Raw genomic sequence first — 21600 nt, 5'->3', positions numbered from 1 at the left:
CCAGTCCATTCTAAAGATCATTCCTGGGTGTTCATTGGAAGGACTGATGCTAAAGCTGAAACTCCAATCCTTTGGCCATCTCATGCGAAGAGTTGACTCATTAGAAAAGACTCATGCTGGGAGGGATTGGGGGCAGGAGGAGAAGGGGATGACAGAGGATGAGATGGCTGGATGGCATCACTGACTCGATGGACATGAGTTTTAGTGAACTCCGGGAGTTGGTGATGGACAGGGAGGCCTGGTGTGCTGCGATTCATGGGGTCCAAAGAATCAGACATGACTGAGCGACTGCACTGAACTGAACTGAAGGCTTCCCTGGTGTCTCAATGGTAAAGAATCCACTTGCCAATGCAGGAGATGTGGGTTCGAGCCCTTGGGTTGGGAAGATTCCTTGGAGAAGGAAATGGCAACCCACTCTAGTACTCATGCCTGGGAAATCCCATGGATAGAAGAGTCTGGTGGGCTAGTCCATGGGGGTCACAAAAGAGTGGGACATGACTGAGCCACTAAACAACAACACAATCATACATAAAGCAAAAATTGCCTTCAGGAGATGTTTGATAATGGTTTAAAATATGCCTCTCAATTTGCTGAATTGATAGATTCAGTAAAATCATCATCAAGAACGTAGATTTGGACAGCACAATGATGTTTACTTACTGAGACATGAACAAACACTCATATGTGTGTATATACGAATGTGCTCTGTGTGTATGTGTCCTCTGTACCTGGCTAGTGGAAACTACACAATCTTTTTAAGCACATATGGACTAATTAAAACATTTATTACTTCATAGTCATAAACCAAGCTTACAAATTTCAAGAGTCCCTAACAACAATACAAAAAAAAAAAAAAGACAAAACAAAACTAGAAATTAACAGCCAAAAGATAAACTTAAAAAAAAAATCTCATATTCTTGGAAATTAACAACAAAAAAGGGCCTATGACTCAAAGAATTCATTATGGAAATTGAAAGTAGTTTAAGTTAAGTGATAATGGATCAGGGGTACTAGCTATAGAAACTTAGCAAGCTTGGCTAAAGCATAGCTGAGTGCCATTTGTGGCTTTAATTGCTTGTTAGAAAAGAAGAAAGGCTGACAAGAAATTAGCTATGTGTCCATCTTTAGAAGATAGAAAAAGAGAAAAGTAATTGAATAGGTCCAAAAAATAGTAAAAAACATAAATAAATAAAAAAGAAGAAGAAGAGAAATAAATGAAATGAGAAATAAAACCACAAAATTATCAAGGCCAAATTTGCTTAGAAGGACAAACTTCTGACAGAGCACGAAAAAAGAGAAGTCCCAGTTTCAGGATGAATAAAGCTCATAAGTACTGAAGTATCAGAGATTAGATTTTAAAGGAATATTATGACCAAGCTGATGTCAAATACTTATAAACGCCTATGGAGCTGAAAAGTTCCTAGAAAAGTACAAATTATTAAAGTTGACTTAAGAAGTAATAAATACCTGGAGTCTCCTGTCATTTTGAAAGAATTCGAGTCAGTAGTTAAAAATCCTTCCACAAAATAAACACCAGTTCCAGATGTTTTTATGGGTTGTTTCTACCATATATTCAAAGAACAGATAGTTTCAGGCTGAGACAAACTCTTTGCAAAGAATAGAAAAAGAGAAAACACTTCTCACCCATAAGACTAATATAACCTTGATTCCAAAAGTTGACAAGGATATTTAGTGGGAAGGGAAATCACAGACCAATCTGGCTGTGAACCTAGGTGCAAGAATCCTAAATAAACTATTCACAGACTATGCTATGCTAAGTCACTTCAGTCATGTCCAACTCTGTGCGACCCCATAGACGGCAGCCCACCAGGCTCCCTCGTCCCTGGGATTCTCCAGGCAAGAACACTGGAGTGGGTTGCCATTTCCTTCTCCAATGCATGAAGTGAAAAGTGAAAGTGAAGTCTCTCAGTCGTGTCCGACTCTTAGCGACCCCATGGACTGTAGCCTACCAGGCTCCTCCTTCCATGGGATTTTCCAGGCAAGAGTACTGGAGTCGGGTGCCATGTAGCTAGCAATAATCAAGTAGCATTTATTTCTGGAATGACTGATTTAATATAAAACGTGTCATGTAAATCATCATATTTATAGTTTAAAGGAGGAAACTTGTGATCATAATAGATTCACATAAACATTTGATGAAATTCATCAAACATTCATAATAAAACCTTAGCAAGCTAACTTTAGAATGGTGTGGTGGTGGTGGTTTAGTTGCTAAGTTGTTTCTGACTCTGTGACCCCATGGACTATTGACTGCCAGGTTCCTCTGTCCATGGGATTCGCCAGGCATGAATACTGGAGTGGGTTGCCATTTCCTTCTTCAGGGGATATTCCTGACCCAGGGATTGAACCTGGGTCTCCTACCTTGCAGGCAGGAGATCTTTACCAACTGATCCACCAGGACACGGAACTTCCTTTATTTACACTAAATATCTTTTTACTGGAAAATCATGGAAAGTCATGCCTTTAACATCAAGAATGAAACAAGGACTGTGACTGCTCTTACCTCTGCTAATCAACGTTGCTCTGGAGTGCAAGCCAGCACACTCAAACCAGCAGTCAAAGTACAAGGGTCAGAAAGAAAAAAACAAACTATCACCGTTTGTAGATGATATAAGTTTCCATATACATCAGCTTCCCTGGTGGCTCAGACGATAATCTGCTTGCAATGCAGGAGACTCGGGTTCGATCCATGGGTCAGGAAGATTCCCTAGAGAAGGGAATGGCAACCCACTCCAATATTCTTGCCTGGATAATCCCATAGACAGAGGGGTCTGGTGGGCTATGATTTTCCATATAGGAAAAGCAAATCTACAAATTATGGGAAATATCACCCACAGAGCTGTATCCAGCTGGGGTCTCTACAGGAATCAGGTAGGATCCTTGATGTAGCTAGCCTTCAATGACTAGACAGATGTAGGAAGGGTGAAGGGGAGCCAGTAAAGGTGGTCAGCCCCTGTGGTAAGTAACACTGAGGACCCTCAGGTTTGTGCAATCAGAGGGGAGGAGTGAGAGGAGGGCGTGGTTAGCTGAACCTGGAGAGGGAGGGGACAGCTGTAGGCAACTTCTGAAAGTGGGAGGTGAGTGAGTGTTTCAGGAGAAGAGCACAGCCCTGCTGATTGGCTGCGTGAAAGACAGGGAGTGGGGTACAACACCCCGTTTTACTTTCTTCCTGTCCTCTGCTCTTCTCACCGTAGCTTCCTATTTCTGACTTTCCTGGAAGCCAGGACACAGGGAGTCCCTGATGTAGAGTCTACAGAGTTTGTCTCCTGGGCACAGGGCGTGGTGGGAACAGTGGAGGGCACACTTGAAAGCAAAGAGAGGATGCCTAGCAAACATCTAACAGGGGCTGTGAGGTTCCTTTATGTAGACACATATGACTGTATTCAACTGTAATAAGGGAAGCTAAAATAGAGAAAGAACCATATTCATGACAGAAAGACATAAAAATGTCAGTTCTTTCTCACATGATGAGAGATTGAAAACAATTTTAATAAAAATTCCAACAGGATATTTTTGCAGGACTTGATTCACAGATTCTAAATTTCAGTGGAAGAGTAATTGATAAGAATAAGCAAGACAGTCTTAAGAGGAACCAGGATATGTAACTCTATAACATATCAAGTCTTCTTATAAGGTTTTAGCAATCAAGACACTATTAGCACAGTGAGATCAAAGGAATAAAATAGCCCAGAAAGAGGCAAATCAAGCAGAAATGTCATATACGTCTAAGCTCACAATTGCAGGTCAGTGTGGAGATGATTCAACAAGTGTGCCGGGCTTGGTTATGCATGGGGGAAAACCATAAAAACTGTCTTATAGTCTACATTCAAATGGCAATTCTGAAGTTAGAGGGCAAAGTGGATTAAAATCTAAAATGTAAAAGGTAAAATTTTAACAGACTTAGAAGAGAATATCGAAGAATATCTTTACAACTCTGGGACTAGAGCAAGATTCCTGAACAAGTACAAAGGGCATAAACCGTAAAAGAAAACTGGATAAATTCAACCACAATAAAATGAAGATCCTCTGTCCTTCAGAAGACATCAACGAGAGAGTGAGAGAGCAAGTCATAATCTGGGATATTTCAACACATAGCTGACAAGGATTAGTATTCTGAAGGTATGCACAATTGTTTACAAATTAATAAGGATATGATAAACCAATGATAAAAGAGGCAGAAAATATGAATGGGTGAGACACAGAAGAGGTCTGAGTAACTCATGAACATATGGAAAGTGCTCAGCCTCATTAGTTACTGGGAGAGTTGGTGATGAGATGTTACCACACATCCTCCAGAATGGTCCAAATTAAAATATCTCAGGACAGCAAAGGGCTTCCCTGGTGGCTCAGATGGTAAAGAATCTGCCTGCAGTGCAGGAGACCTGGGTTCAGTCCCTGGGTTGGGAAGATCCCCTGGAGGAGGAAATGGCAACCTACTCCAGTATTATTACCTGGAGAATCCCACAGACAGAAGAGCCTAGCAGGCTACAGTCCATCCGGTCAGACACGAGTGAGCAACTGATGTAGACAGGGAGTGTGGATCCAAAGGAACTTTCAAACACTGCTGCGCCTGTGCAAGCCAGTGAAACTATTTTAGAAAACAACTTATTGGGAATTAGGTCAAATACATGAATATCCTGCAAGCCAATCACTTGCCCAGTTTGATTTTCAAAAGTGACCATTTCATGTGGCCAGATCTAAGTCATCTCCTCAAGGAACACTTGCACTTTCTGAATGGGAGACACGTATAGGATGATTCATAGCAAGACAGCTCTGAAATAAAACGCCCTAGGATATCCTCCACGTCCAAGGATAGCATGCGGGATGAGCATACGGGGTATGTTGAGTAATGGAAGACTTTAGATATGTGGAAACGATGGATACTAAACACAGATCAGGTTGGACATACAGTGTTGCAAAAGCCAAAATAGGACAAAACAAACAAAATAGTAAAGTGTGGAAGAACTTATACACAAATCAAAACCAGGCAAAACTCAGTAGTGTTCTGTTTAAGGATGCCCTCACATCTGGAAAATCTAGAAGGAAAATCAAGGAGTGATTTATACAAAACTCAGAAGGGGAAGGTGGAGGGATTCCCAGGGCCTCTGGGTAATCAGGCATATTTGTTTTTTAAGCTGGGTAATGGGTACATGGGCATTTGATTCATTCATTTACTTTAATTTAAAAATTTACTTATTTATGGTTGCACTCTATTTGCAGTGAGCAGGGGCTGCTCTCTGGTTCCGGTGCACAGGCTTCTCTTTGTGATGGCTTCTCGTGTTGCAGAGCATGTGTTGTAGGGCGTGTGGGCTCAGGAGTTGTGGCAGGTGGGCTTAGTTGTCCATGGCATGTGGCATCTTCCTGGACCAGGGATCGGACCCATGTCTCCTGTATTGGCAGGCGGATTCTTAACCACTGAACCACAGCAAAGTCCCTGATTCATTAGTTTTAAAAGTATAGTTCTTTAACATGTACATAGAGTAAATCCCCTATATTTGAATCTCCAAGTTAGAAACTCTCAAAGATGCAAAAGCGCATTCCATCAATATCAGGTGTGAGTGAAATGGCATCTTGCCCTCCATCTCCTGTTGCTGACGATGCTTCAGCTCTACCATCTCCCTCCTCCAGTCAGTAACTCTTCTTGCCTGTTCACTCGATGCCAGCCCTGGATGCCAGCTGTTGTACTGTACTACTGTACTTTTCAAGGTACTGTACTGGCAGATTGAAAATGTTTTCTTTATTGTTTGTGTTTGTTTCTATGTATTATTTGCATGAAAAGTATTATAAACCTATTACATTTTTTCTTGCTTTTTACCAAGCAAATTGACAACATTTGAAAAAGGATCATTGAAAGAATATGAGGAATCACATATTGGTGGGAATGCAAAATGTAAGTGGTGGCTAGTTCTATCCTAAGTTTGAAAAGTCCTGAAAAGGGGGGTTCTTTGATGTAATAGGTGTACCTATGAGAACTTATGATCATAAAACCATCATAGATGCGTGTACAAATTTCCATTTAGTGCAGTACTTTGTCTAATTACGTAAAAGGCACATGCTTGACAATCATGGTTTGTTTAAATAAGCTATGGCCCAGCTAGACATTTAGTGGAAAAGCACATCACTATTAATATTATGTAAAATAGAAGATGAAGTAAAACGTTCTTGATATATTATTTAATACAAATAAGGTTAAAGTCCTATGTGGAATATAATTTCATGTCTTAAAGATATGCATATTTATAAAGAATAGAAAGGATATAGATAGTGCTAAATAAATAAATGAGTAATAAAGAAATAAAGAAATGAGTGACCTGAACCAGGATCCTAATACTGGTTACCTCTCTGATTACCCTAACCCTCTAAGGTTAGGGGTGACAGTGGTGTTTTCCTTTTTACATACAGGTATTTCCTAAAGTTTTATATCATGTTCATGCTTTCTTGTTGCAATAAGAAAATTTACAAATAATTAGAATTAAAATGAAAGACTACTCCCATGTAGTAGTAGTCTAGCACTGGTATTTTTGTCTCCTAATAACAGTTTATACATATACAGTGTTCAATAAGCCTGTAATAAAAGATCAGTACATGGAAAAAAAAATGAAAGACTAGTATATCTACATAACCATCTTGTTTTGTATCATAACCAGCACAACATGATCACAAATGGGGTTACTGAATGTTTTTGAAATTGAGTTTCATATTCAGATCTTCTTTTTAAAAATATGAAATACCTTTTTATCAATACCCTACAGGTTAGAAAACTTGAAATGATTATGTGTTCAGACCCAGCTTCCAAAAGCACCCACTTTAAGGTTACTATTTGGCCAAAATTTAACTAGCTGACCCCACATATGCTTGCTCTTATGGGACTGCCAAGCTATGTCAGCAGAGAGAGGATTGGGAGCCAGTTACAAACCCAAAGATCCAGCTCTGGATTTCTACCCAGTGGGTGAAAATGGCCTGTAGGACTGAAAATTTCAACCAGGACTGACTCCCCGCAGTGCTACTGGTCTCAATACCCACGTCCCCCTCTATGAATTGGAAGTGCAGAGTCTTAACCACTGGACCGGCAGGCAAGTCCCTCAATTAGCAATTGGGTGCTGTCAAACATTGCTTAGAAGGCTCTGTTTAAAGGTTTACTGCTGCTGCTAAGTCGCTTCAGTTGTGTCCAACTCTGTGCGACCCTATAGATGGCAGCCCACCAGGCTCCCCCACTCTCTTAAACTCCCTAACCTGCATACTCTTACAACATCCTGGGTAGGTCTTTCCAGATCTGATTTCTACGAATGTGGCTATTGTTTTCAAAAACATTCATGGCAAGACTTGTGAAATGTTTGATTCTTACTGAGAATGTGTTATTAGAAACTTTTCTGGGCTGTTGGACACATAGAGTCAGGAAATTTAGCAAACATTGTGGATCTCAAGGTCTGTCCTTTTTGATGTCCTGTGCACACCCTTGGGTGCTGCCTTCTTCCTGGAATTTTTGTGGGTTTGAGGCAGGACCAAATGTTTCCACACCACCCACAGGTTTCATGCTCATTAGTCCCATTAATTGAAGTCTTCCAGCAATTTACTTGGGAAGAGAAGAGAAAAAGACAGGGAGTCTACAATATTCAAGATTATGGGCTGTCTTGAGCAGTAGGAATTCCCAAACTGGAAAGGGTGTTCTTGTTGGGTGGTTGTGAACTTATGCTCAATGTTGGAATATTATCTAAAACTTCCATCTTGAAAGGGTTGCACTTGTACTATAATATCTCAGAAAATTTGACTTTTTGGATGCTTTTAGTATATCCTTTCTGGGTCTTAGAATGAATCCCTAACCTAAAAGCCAAACTCAAGCAATGCTTGTAGTCAATGATAAATCTGATTGGTGCCTCCCAAACACCTTTTGAAAGATCTATGAATTTTCAGTTATTTTCAGAAGCATGGAATTATTTTGGACATTAAGGAAAAAGCAGCACCATAGACATCCTGGGTGAAACACTAGCTGAAAAACACATTTGTCTTATAGGAAATACAAAAAATATTAGCCCCCAAATGGAACCCACATCAGGGACTGCGTCCACTGTGATAACTTGCTTTGGTGAGCATGGGAAGACACACTTGGAGTCTCCCAGGATCCTGATGATCCATGATAATAATTTCCAGGATGAAAACTGCAGGGATGTGGAGAGAGGAGAATTTTCCAGTGGGTTTTATTTAAATAAGCTAACATTTAACAGATTATCTGAGCCTAGTAAAACATGTTGAAATACAGTTCCTACGGCATGGTCTCAGATCTTTGCAACTCTTTGGGGAATATAATTAAAGCCAGTTCATGAGACTACTGGGTGGGGCCGGTGGAGGATGCTGGATGAGGGGCTCTGGCAAGATGGAACTCTACAGGCAATTAACATTATACTCCAAAGGAAGCGGTGCTGAGGAATTAACAAATGCATCTGTCTACTCACAGGACTCCTGCACAGTGAGCGGTGACGCACTGAATGGTCCATTTTTCTTTTCTAAATCCAGGGCTGTGTTTTGCTTCTCACGGCGCTGATGGCACATCTGAAAGGTAGGAGTCTGAGTTTTGCCTGTGGGTGGATATTTGCAGTCACATCTGGCTTTGCTTTGCCGTATTGTTAACCCCCCTTTTCCCTGCTACAGTTGTTTTCTTTTTATTAAATTTCCCGTCTGGATCCCTGCGTCTGCATTTCTAATGTCAACAACTGCTTTTATCACAGATAATAACTTCCTTTTACAAAAAAAAGGCTGTATCATCCTACATGCATTTCAAATTACGTTTTATGAACAAACACTGAAATATAGTATTTGGCAGTATGCGTAATTGAGTATATTTATAGTCATCTAAATTTCAGTTTTGCCAGAGCCAAGAACCAAGTTGGTTGCAGTTTTCTTAATAATCTATTTCTTGAGAGTGTTGTTGCTTCTCACCAGAACTTAATTAAGTTCACATTGGGATGTTTATGAAGGAAATTATGCGGTATGCCCAAACATGCCGTACAAACGATTATCAAAACACCAGCAACTCCTTAACACTCCAGAGTTTTCACAACCACAAGCGTGAAACTCTCCCAAATCGATTGTTTGCTAATAGATGGGCTAGGATCAAATTAAAAAATGGATGATGAATGAGAAGGAAAGCTGGACTTCTGCAGTCGTCAAGCACAGGACCAAGCTAGTGCCAAGGTCTTTTTGCCTGATTTAATGTCCTTGTGTGGTGTAGATGCCCACTGGGAAGGGGGCCAAACTCAGGTTCTGGGCTCTACTGCTGACCTGCTGTAAGTTATGCAAGTCTGCCTGGTCCTTGTACACCTCTTGAAGATAAATAAAGGACATTTAGGAAGCTATTGGCCAATATGAGGTTAAAATGAATTTCTTGTTCCTACTGCTAAAGGTGTTGAGTGTTTATTTACCATATAGTATATTTAATCTAGTGAATAATTCTGCAAAGCCATGTGCTGCTGCCTGTAGCCCACACAGCAAACTGGGTGAATGATAGAAAATTAGATTGAAAATTTTGATGATAAGTTTCTGATATTTCCAGTTTTGAGATGTGGCATGACAGGATAATGGTGATCACACAGGGAAAAAACTACACAAGCCATTTCAGTATGGAAACAGAGTTGGCAAAACAGATGACATATTTTTAATCTCAGACATATAATAATGTTTCAAGTGCAGACTTCTGGTTTCATTGCTTTCTGGATGGCAGGCACTTCTGGGACGGAATGTTTGACACGTGACACTGGACAGATGCAGGCTCCGGTGTCAGTTTTATTAAAGAGGACATGTACCTGGAAAGGACTGCACTGTGCAGACAAGAACTTAAGTTTCAGTGGCCATCAGGTTAGTTCTCAAACACATTTGAGTGTGATTTGTTTTTAATTATAATGTCCAGTGACGTATTTTTACCTGCCCATCCTAAATCCTGGGCTTCCCCAGGGAAGTAAAGAATCTGCCCACAATGCGGGAGACCTGGGCTCCATCTCTTGGTAGGGAAGGTGCCCTGGAGAAGGGAGTGGCTACCCACTCCAGTACTCTTGCCTGGAGAATCCCATGGACAGAGAAGCCTGGTGGGCTACTATCCACAGGGTTGCAAAGAGTTAGACAAGACTGAAGCGAATTAGCATGCCTAAATCCTGGTGTAATTTAGAATGTAATGGCTGGTGTCTTGATTTCTTTTGTTGACTGTTCTGGGTATATTTTAAGGGTCCAGTCTGGTGGCTATTGACAAGAGAGCTGTTCTGTGTATACTTTATCTCTACACTTTTAAAGAAATGAAGACTTAGAAGAGTGAAGGAATTTGTCCGGAAGACCCCCTGGAGCAAGGCATGGCAACCCACTCCAGTATTCTCAGCTGGAGAATCCCGTGAACAGAGGAGCCTGGTGAGCCACAAGTCTGTAGTGTCACAAAGAGTTGGACATGGCTGAAGTGACTTAGCACTTACTCATCCAGACCTCAGTGTTTCAAGAGGGAATATCTCTCTTCCATTCTATGGAACGTGTAAGGCACTTTTTAAAAATCTCTGTTTAAGTTCTGCCATATTCTAGAAAATAATCTAGTTAAGCAGCCTTTGTTGAACACCCATTTGACACAAAATTCCAAGTTGGATGTTGTAAAGGAGATACAAGAAAAGGGTGCTGACCCCTCGCCTTCAAGTTATTTACCACTTAGAGGGGAAAGACAGAAGGGGCCTATGGGAAAGACATAAGAAACTCTTGCTACCGGCTAAACCATGTAAGTGAAGGATAATCTGTCAATCAAGGGGACTATGATAGGAATTTGATAGAAGCAAAACACATAGCTGGTGGATCAAAATAAAAACACTACAAGGATAATACTGAATGATGCCTAGAAGTTCAGCTATTGACCTTGGAAGACATCAATCACAGAAGTAAAGTTTCATTCTGACAATTGGAATTACGGATTGAATTTTACATAATCTCCCCTTAGAAGTTCTAGTTCAGTAGTGAAAGTAACAGATGCCTGGTTGCCATGGTGACATGAATCTCAAGCTGGGGTGGATCCATCTCAGCCTGGAACTTCTTCTTCTAGGACTGGGAATCATGGGGAGATTGAGTCTAGTCTTGGGTTTTAGGATGAAATTGATCCCTGGGTCAGAAAGATCCCCTGAGGAAGGAAATGGCAACCCACTCTAGTATTCTTGCCTGGAAAATCTCATGAACAGAGGAGCCTGGCAGGCTATAGTGTATGGGGTTGCAAGAGTCAGACACAACTTAGCAACTAAACCACCACCACTGAGGATTTCCAGAGAGGAAATTGGAATATTGAACTACCAGCCTGATTTAGGCTTGTGTTGGTCTCAAGCTTGGAAGCCAATAATCTTAGAAAGACAGAATGAAGGAGAAAAGCCAGGGAGTTGGTGGCCGGAAGGAATGCAAGGTTCAGGCTTCACTCCCCGTGGATCCCAATGGTCATTTCTCTTAGTGGTCCTGGACAATTTCCATAAATTACAAATTATAGTTTATGTTAATGTTATTAAGTATGATTTTTCATACTCCTTGTAATGAGTAAGGAATCCAAACTGTGTCAAGATCAACTCAAGTGGACAATGTGTGCTATTAATGTAACTTCTGTTCTCAGTGAAATGAAAACATACTTGGAGACATGAAACATATCAGGGTGTGAAGATTCTTCTTTTTAGGGGTGAAGAAAAATTCTCCTGTTTTTGAGCCATTCTTTTATATCAGTTCTACAAAACCGGATGTAACTTTATATTTTTAAAAGATATAGTTTTGTAAATATTTAATATTCTGCTAGTTTGATTTTGAATTGTACATGTCAAGTACTCTATTTGGGGAGGTTTTATGTTTTATTACACTTAGTTAAAAAGGAAAAAAGTGTACATTTTTAGAATTTTTATGAGTAAATTAATGTACTAAATATAAATATTTAAAAAATATCAGGGTACAAATTAATTTTGAGGTATCAGAACCACTGACTAGTGAAGTACTAAGTAAATCAGGTGCATGGGTCCTGGCCTCTGTCCTCTGTCACTTACCTTGCGTCCCAGTCTTAGCAGTTGCAACTCCTCCCAGCTCCAGCCTCCTCCTCTGCCCACCAGCCAGGGCTGTTGCAAGGATCAAAGGAGAAGATTTATTCCATTTTGATAAAGAGTTTTGTTGACACTCAGGTGCGCTGTAGGAGTGAAGCACCCTTGAGTCTAAGTTTCTCGGAAGAGGCAGACACTTGAAAGAAAGGATTTAAGCCCCAGGTGAAGAGCATAAGTAGGAAATGATGGATTCTATCTGAGGGAAACCATGTGCTTGAATACGCTTTACAGAACCAGATAGGAAATACTATGAATGTGGGCAGCTGCCAGTGCATGTTGGTTTCATCAGATTATTTTACAGTAATAGAAACGATTCTCATCGTCAGGAAGAAGCTGGGAAATTCCCAGCTGGGATGATGCTTGTTTTCTGATAGATATTTATGAGGAATCTATGGAAACATGTCATGGGTAACCCCACTCTCTGGTTATTTTGATCAGAAGCTGACCCTAGCTGTTTTTAATCTATGAACTAGTCTTAAGGAAGTTTTGGGAAAATCTAACCTTTTAAATGAAATGTGGTACAGCATTTGAGTTTCTGGCAATGTGCCCATTAGTTGAGCCTAGTGCTAAAGTGAAAAAATTAATTATATGAAGGTTTTGTTTTGAATTAGAAGATCTGAAGCAAGACCTGGTTGGTAGATACACACACACAATAAAAAAAAAAATCAGGGTGAAAAGTAATTTTGAGGTACCAGAATAACTGACTACCTAAGTACTAAGTGAATCACGTGCGTGGGTGGTGGCCTCTGTCCTCTGCCAATTACCTCATGTTAATGTAGAAGATAGGTGATCAGTTGTGGGCTTGCTGATTGCCTTTTCTCTGACAGTGGTACCAGGGACTCACTGAGACCATTTCCTCTGATGGAGTTGAGGTAGATTATTATGGAGGGCTTCCCCCATGGCTCAGCAGAATCCACCTGCAATGCAGGAGACGCAGAAAATTTGGGTTCTATCCCTGGGTTGGGAAGATCCCCTGGAGAAGGGAATGGCAACCCATGCTAGTATTTTGACTGGTAAGTCTCATGGACAGAGAAGCCTGGTGGGCTGCGGTCCATGGTGTCACAAAGAGTCAGACATGATTAAGCGATGGTGCACACACACATGCATTATGGAGTGTTTAGCCGTATGTTCTGGAGGCCAGGTTAGAATATGGGGTGGAGGCTTTTCTAGAGGTAGCAGGAGAGCTGGGACAAGGGTCTCTCATCCATGTGGAGGCCACGGGGAAACCATTGCTCATGTCTGATGAGATGTAAAGATACTTTTGCTGACAGAGGGGCTCTGAGAGTAAAACACTGATTTGGAATTTGATGCTAGGCCAGGATGTGGGTGAAATTTGCTCTCCACGTTAATGAAAAAAATGCCAAGGGAGGCCAAGCCGGGGGAGCAGAGGAGGGAAAGGGCCTGAGATCACGCAGTCTCCTCTGATCTCCGGGCTGCTGAGGACTCATCAGCCTCAGTTAATTAGAGAGGACAAAGGGAGCTGCTGCCAAAGTAAACAGCACTGGGCACACTCGCGCTTCCTGATAAGAGCCGCCCTTATCTGAGAGCAGAGCTTCTTGGGGAAATGTGGAGTCCCTGACGGCTCAGTGCTGGCACCTGGGGCCTTGGGAGCCACGTGCACTCAATCTGGGGCTGCTCCGGTGCGGTCTGCTGGGCTACGGCCCCGTGAGCCTCCTTCTTGGTGCAAGTTCTTCTCTGTTTCTCTTCCCGAGTGAAGAGATGGGGAACTGTTCTCTTTCATCCTAGAATCAAAGGTTCTCAAATAATTCTGGGCTTAGATGGATTTGTACCACCCTTGGTGTCTGTGGGATGCTGTAACCACGGCCCTGCTGTGTAAAAGGACTTTCCCGGTCCTCTGATGGGGGAGTGATGGGGGAGTTTTGACTTGAAAGGTTTGACAGAAAACAGCAAAATTCTATAAAGCAATTATCCTTCAATAAAAAATAAATTTGGTAAAAAAAAAAGAAAAGAAAAGCCTAGAGAAGGCACTCCCAATTATCGTTGGTAAGAGTTGAAGTTTCGACCTTTACTTGCTTGTTTAATTCAGAGTCCATGCAAGACTCTCCGAGCCCTTTCTCTGAGCTGTCCACCCTGTCGCATGCTGTGGGCTCCAGGGAGGGCACCTGGCCTCCCAGGGAGCCCCACCTTGAGATGGGAGAGGGAGGACAGACTGTAGGTCCTGACCAATATTCCCTCCTCTCAAATATCAGTATTAAAAAAAAATTCTGCCATAACATGGATGATGAATTCATGTGAGATTTATTCTGAAAGGTGAATGGATTTGAGAGCTACCATCTTCTGATGGATTTTTTTTTTCTTTTAAATGTATTTATTAGCTAAAAACTTTTTTATCTGCGATGAGTCTTTGTTGCTGTGTGCGGGCTCTCTCTAGTTGTGGGGCACAGGCTTCTTACTGTGTTGGCTTCTCGTGTTGTGGGGCATGGGCTCTAGGCACTCAGGGCTTCAGCAGTTGCAATGCGCGGGCTCAGTAGCTGTGACACACAGGCCTAGTTGCCCTGCGGGATGTGGGATCCTCCTGGACCACAGATTGAACCTGTGTCATCGCATTGCAAGGTAAATTCTTAACCACTGGACCACCAGGGAAGCCCTGACAGATTCTTAATACATTAGAAAAAAGATTTTAATACGGGTCTGTTAAGAGATGATTTTTGTCTATAAAACAAGTTTTAAAGTGATACTTGAACTCTTTCATTCAAAAATTGGATTCAATGTCTCTGGCACCCTACACTGGGCCTTGGATAGTTCACTGGGTTAAAATCGAGATCATTTACTGGCTTTACTTTGAATTTTTTGCTTTAATATTAAATATTTTTCATCTCTTGGAAGCTCCACATCTGTTGTGGATAGGTAGGTAGGTGTTTATCTTTTGTTGTTTCTGGGTGGTACCTTCTGCCGCCTTTGCACGCTGTGACTTTTTTTTCTGGGCTCCAAAATCACTGCAGGTGGTGATTGCAGCCATGAAATGAAAAGACACTTGCTCCTTGGAAGGAAAGTTATGACCAACCTAGACAGCATATTAAAAAGCAGAGACATTACTTTGCCAACAAAGGTCCGTCTAGTCAAGGCTATGATTTTTCCACTGGTCATGTATGGATGTGAGAGTTGGACTATAAAGAAGGCTGAACACAGAAGAATTGATGCTTTTGAACTGTGGTGTTGGAGAAGACTCTTGAGAGTCCCTTGGACTGCAAGGAGATCCAACCAGTCCATCCTAAAGGAGATCAGTCCTGAGTGTTCATTGGAAGGACTGACGTTGAAGCTGAAGCTCCAATACTTTGGCTACCTGATGCGAAGAGCTGACTCATTTGAAAAGACCCTCGTGCTGGGAAAGATTGAGGGCAGGAGGAGAAGGGGACAACAGAGGATGAGATGGTTGGATGGCATTACAGACTCAATGGACATGGGTTTGGGTGGACTCTGGGAGTTGGTGATGGACAGGGAGGCCTGGCGTGCTGCAGTTCATGGGGTCGCAAAGAGTCAGACACAACTGAGTGACTGAACTGAACTGAACTGAACTGAGCAGTTAAAATAAGATGTCAGTGTTAGAATCAGACATTAACCCCGTGACCTGCCTGTTATATACTGATCATAACTTTGTTTTGCTTGAATTTCTGAGGTGAGTCAAAGCAGATATATGTACAGTCTGGAGATGGCTGTGTATAAACTGAAACATTTTTGCTCACAATTGCTGATAATACATTCCTTCAGATGAAAGCCTCAAAGAAAACTAGACACTGATATTAATGGAGGGGATTTCTGAAAAGCTTAAGGGGAATTATTAAACTTTTGTACTACTTCCATCTACCTCTTATTCTGTAACCTGTTGCGGGAGGGGTCCTTCCCAGCTTAAGTGCATGATGGTGTCATTTGCTGTGAAGAGGCACCAGTGGATGAAAAATGACCGTGCTTTGTGTTTGTTAACACTGAAATATTCTAAAATAAGCACTTGCTTCATTAGCCCATTAGATATTACGTCTGGCATCAGGAAGTAGAAATATTTGGTTTAAAATGAATTGTATGTGCAAAATTTTCTATATGCATATGAATCAAATTATTAGGCCAAGTTACAGAGTGTTTATCATTATTGGGAAAATATTAGACAAAACTTAAAAAATCACACTGGTATTGTTTTCCTAAGTAAAACAAACAAACAAAAAAACACTTAAGGCTTGTAAATGTATTTCCAGAATGGATGTCTCCCATATTTCAAGAATAGGTTGTTCATATTTTAGGGAGAGATTTTTTTTCTTTTCTTTTTAAAATTTTATGAAGTATATCAGTAAAATGTTGTATTAATTTCTGCTATACAGCAAAGTAACTCAGTTATACATATATATTCTTTTTCATATTCTGTATAGTTCCTCTGCTACACAGTAGGACCTTGCTGTTTATCCATCCCATGTATAATAGTCAGCAGCTGCTAACCTCAACCTCCCAATTTAGGGGAAAATTTGATCCACGTTAAAAGACAGGCCAACTACCAACTCATCTAGAAATCGTAAAAACTGATTGTTGTTAATGTTGGCTTCAGTTTTTATATTTTATTTAAATTTTTTAAATTGAAGTAGAGTTGTGCAATATAGTGATTCACAATTTTCAAAGGTGATACTCCATTTTTAATTATTATAAACTCCTTGCCACATTCCTTGTATAGTACAATATATCCTCATAGTTTATTTAATACATAATAGTTTGTGCCTCTTAATCCCCTACCCCCATATTGCCACTTTGTAACCACTAGTTTGTTCTCTGTATCTGTGAATCTGCTTCTTTTTTGTTGTATTCATTAGTCTGTTGTACTTTTTAGGTTCCACAGATAACTGATATTCAGCTTCCTGGGTAGCTTAAATGATGAAGAATCTGCCTGCAATGTGAGAGACCTGGGTTCGATCCCTGGGTCGAGAAGATCCTCTGGAGAAGGGCATAGCAACCCATTCCAGTATTCTTGCCTGGAGAATCCCATGGACAGAGGAGCCTGGTGGATTATAGTCTATGGACTCACAAAGAGTTGAATATGACTGAACAACTAACACACACACACACATAAGTGAAATCATATAGTGTTTGTCTCGTCTGACTTATTTCACTTAGCATAATGCCTTCTAAGTCTATCCACATTGCTGCAAATAGCAAAATTTTGCTCTTTTCTAAGGCTAAGTAATAGTCCATTGTATATATAAGCCACATCTTCTTTATCCATTTATGGATGGACATTTAGGTTGCTTCCATGTCTTGGCTATTGTAAATAGTGCTGCTATGAACTATTTGGGGGGCATGTATCTTTTCGAATTAATGTTTTTTTTTTTTTTTTCAGATCTATTCCCAGCAGTGGGAATCTCTTTTTACAGCAGTGGGAATTGAGTGGCTCTTCACGTGAGGACTTACTTGGTGGCTCAGAGGTTAAAGTGTCTGCCTGCGATGCAGGAGACTCGGGTTCAGTCCCTGAGTTGGGAAGATCCGCTTGAGAAGGAAATGGCAACCCACTCCAGTATTTTTGCCCGGAAAATCCCATGGAGAGAGGAGCCTGGTAGGCTACAGTCCACGGGGTTGCAAAGAGTTGGACACGACTGAGCAACTTCAGTTTCTTTCTTTCACGTGAGGAAAGAAGTTGAAGTAACTGAGTGAGCATGACTAAATGGGGTGAGAAGGTGGGGCCTTGGAGAGATTATTACCCTTGTATGAAAATGCTGGGGAGAGACAGGAGATGTGTTAGAGAGGGTGCTAAAGAGCCAGGGGTTGCTGTTGCTGAGAAAGGTGGGGAACCATGAGCGGCAGGGGTGATGTATGATGACATGATTTAGGGCAGAAGGGAAGGAGAAGGATCTGGAAGGAGGAGGAGGAGGGTGTCTCCAACTACCTCCCGGTCTAGTGTGTGATGACTTTGAATGACAAACGGCCATTATGTGAAGGGGGAGATGGCGCAGCATTCTCAGGGAAGCACCAGTTTTTGTCAGAACAAAAAGGAGCAAGGAGTATCTGGGGATTTGATTAGGGATATAGGGACTTTTGCTGTGAATGGTCCACGGATTCCAGGGAATGCAGTGGAAGGGTGTCAGGAGTTGGGACTAGATGGGAAAGTCTTGTGGTCACTGGACTGTGGGGAGGAAGGTAGGGTATCCTGGAAGACAGAAAGAAAGGTCAGGATGCAAAGCACTTAGCCTGGTGTCTGCAATGTCGTGAGGTCTCAATAAATGTTGGCTTTTAATCATTTTGTCAGGGATTGATGAATTATTGAGGAAAATGTTGTTATCGGATAAGGATCAATAGCAATGCTTTTGCAATCCAGACTTTCAATCAATGTTATAAAAATCTGTGTTAGTTCAAAGGATTAGATAAAACTGTCCTCTGATCTAAATGGAGAGAGCTCCTGAAAGAGCCAGGAGCTATAAAACTCAGGCAATATGGGACTTTCCAATAATGCTTATATACTGACTTGCAAAGTCAGCATTAGAACATTTAAAATACTCACATTTCCCATGAGGGTAAAGAAAAATGGTTTTATTTTTGCATTTCCCCTTGAGTGAATGTGATTTATTTATTTTTTAAATAAACTTGCAACTTTACAAGCTTTTTGAGGAATACCAAGGGGACATGACACAGTTATAATTCGTGGCTTCTTACAGCATCTTCCTTTTGTACAGCGAGCTATGTCTTACTGTAGTTAATGTTATGAGGAGTAGAATATCTCTCCAGAAATCTTTTCAGATCCAAGACTCAGTGCTCCTGGGCTGGGAATCTGATCTGGTGTATTTTACTACTTGAGTAAACCTGTAACCTCAGAATGATTGAGTGAAATTTGTTAGATTCAAAAAATAGATTGAAAGATATTCTGGAAGGGATTTAGCCTGTCTCTAGGACAATTTCTGACATTTTCAAACCTCTCTGATACTGAAGTATTCTCTTTCCCAAGTTATGATTTCAGATTGCCCAAAAAGATCCTGGCTAGTACTTCACAGGAAAGGATATTTCTTCTCAGTTATACAGTTCAGGGATACGAAGGGTACTGACCTTATTACAGGAGTAGCATCTTCACCTGGAGAAGCATCTGACACTTCTTTTCGCCTGAATTCTCTGCAGCACTGGCCACGGGGTACTACTTCTTCCTTCTTGGCTTTTGTGACATTGATCTCTCGATTCTACTCTTATTTCTTAATTTTCCATCTTAGTTTCCTTCACTGGGCTTCTTCTTTGTGTCTCTGAAATTTCTTAATTAACCCATTTAGTTGTGACTATGGGCTGATTTTTTCCCCCATCAATTTCATACTTGGATAAGTCCTAACCCCCAGTGACCTCAAATGTGACTGGATTTGGAGATGGGTCTTTAAGGAGGGCAGTCAAGTTGAAATGAAGTCATTAGGGTGGGCTTCATCCAATAGGACTGGTGTCCTTACAGGAAAAGGAGGTGAGGATGCAGATACAGGCAGAGGGAAGGCTGTGTGAGGACACAGGGAAGATGGTGTCTACCAGCCAAGAAGAGAGGCCTTGGAAGAAATCAAGCCCACCAACACCTCGATCACAGACTTTCAGCCAGCACATCTGTGCAAAAATAAATCCCTGTGTCTAAGCCCTTTGTCTGCGATACTTCATGAGGGCGGCTCTACCAAATGAAAATAGTCGTTCATTTGATATATATTTTTAAAGCCCTGATGAAAAGATACACAAGACATGTCTCATTGATGAAATAAAGGTGTCATCTCCTGGGGGGTCACAGATGTGTGAGGAGAGGGGTGCTTAGTTGAGAGTTCTGTGGCTGGAGGTCCACCCTTCCACAGCTTAACAAGCTCTGGAGGCACCCTATTTCTCCACTCCTAGTCCATCTTGATCAGGCAGTCAGGAAATCAGCTTGGCTCACATGGTTGAAAACTACACCCGATCATGACCACTTCTCCCCTCTCCCAGTTGTCACCGTGCCAGGAGCCCCAGTGCCTCCTGCCTGGACCAGTGCAGCCTTCTCACTGGTCACCATCCTTAGCATCCTCACTGTCCTCTGCATGGCCACCTGGGGACTTGAAAGTTCAAGTACAGTCAGGTTGCCCCTTTATTGACAGCCCCACAGTGGTTTCTTTTGCTGATACTGGAAGCTGTGATTCCCCTCCTCTGCCAACCCCTCCTGGAGCCCTCCGACCGCAAACTCTGTGCTGACTCTAATATACCAGGCCCACTCCTGCCTGTGGGTCTTTCAGCTGCTTCTTCTGCCTGGCGTTCTCTCACCTTCCTCCAGTATGTATTTGACGTACTCCCTCAATTCTTGAAGTCTTTGCTCACATGTCACCTTCTTGATGAGGTCCATCCTGACCGCCCACTTTCATTTGATGATCTGATCTCTGCCCACTGGCCCTGCTCCCCCTCCTGACCTCTTTTTCCAGTGATTTTCTTTTCTTCCTCCCGGGGGCTCTTACAGTCTAAGTGCTTTGTATTTTATGGGTTTATTTTGAATCCTTCCCCACCACTGTCTGAGAATAGACTCTGCAAGGCGCCACTGCAGGGATCATGGCCTGTTTTGTTCAGTGGCGGTACTGCAAACACCCAGGGCATGACTGGTATGTGCAAGGGGCTGGATGCAGGTCTGTGGACTTGGTGACTAGATGACCCGGATCCTACCTCTGGAGGGGGAAACGTGCCGAGGGAGCTCTACCTGCAAAGATCTGAGAGTCTTGTGGACATAAATTGAAAAGAGCTGTTAGAGCCTTCAGCATCTTCAGCTTTCCGGTTGTGGCCATGCATTTCCTGGGCAGCAGGCAGGTGATGGCTGAGCTTATGGGAATTCTAGGGACCAGCCCTAGGTACCACATCAGGGCCTCTAACGGGCCATATTTGACTAAGACTTTATCAGCTCTGCATTGTGGGCTGGGTGCCTCCTGCCCCATCCTGGTCCCCTCTGCTCTCACAGACATCAGGTCTGCGTCATGATCTGAAGGTTTTTGCTGCCCATATCTGTTCAAACCCTTTATCTTTCACAAAATCACTATAGATGGTGACTGCAACCACAAAATTAAAAGACACTTGCTCCTTAGAAGAAAAGCTATGACAAACCTAGACAGTGTATTAAAAGGCAGACATCATTTTGCTAACAAAGGTCAATATATCAAATCTCCATATAGTCAAAGCTATAGCTTTTCCAGTAGTCATGTATGGATGTGAGACTTGGACCAGAAAGAAGGCTTGAGTGCCGAAGAATTGGTGTTTTCGAGTTGTGGTGCTGGAGAAGACTCTTCAGAGTCCCCTGGAAGCGAGGAGATAAAACCAATCAAACCTAAAGGAAATCAACCCTGAATATTCATTGGAAGGACTGACACTGTAGCTCCATTAATTTGGCCACCTGATGTGAAGAGCCAGCTCATTGGAAAAGACCCTGACGCTGGGAAAGATTGAGGGCGGGAAGAGAAGGAGGTGACAGAGGATGAGATGGCTGGATGGCATCACTGACTCAATGGACATGAGTTTGAGCAAACTCTGGGAGATAGTGAAGGACAGGGAAGCC

Source organism: Bison bison, unplaced genomic scaffold (genome assembly GCF_000754665.1).
Source record: "Bison bison bison isolate TAMUID 2011002044 unplaced genomic scaffold, Bison_UMD1.0 scf7180017864461, whole genome shotgun sequence".
Lineage (NCBI taxonomy): Eukaryota > Metazoa > Chordata > Mammalia > Artiodactyla > Bovidae > Bison > Bison bison.
This window is presented reverse-complemented; position numbering follows the sequence as displayed.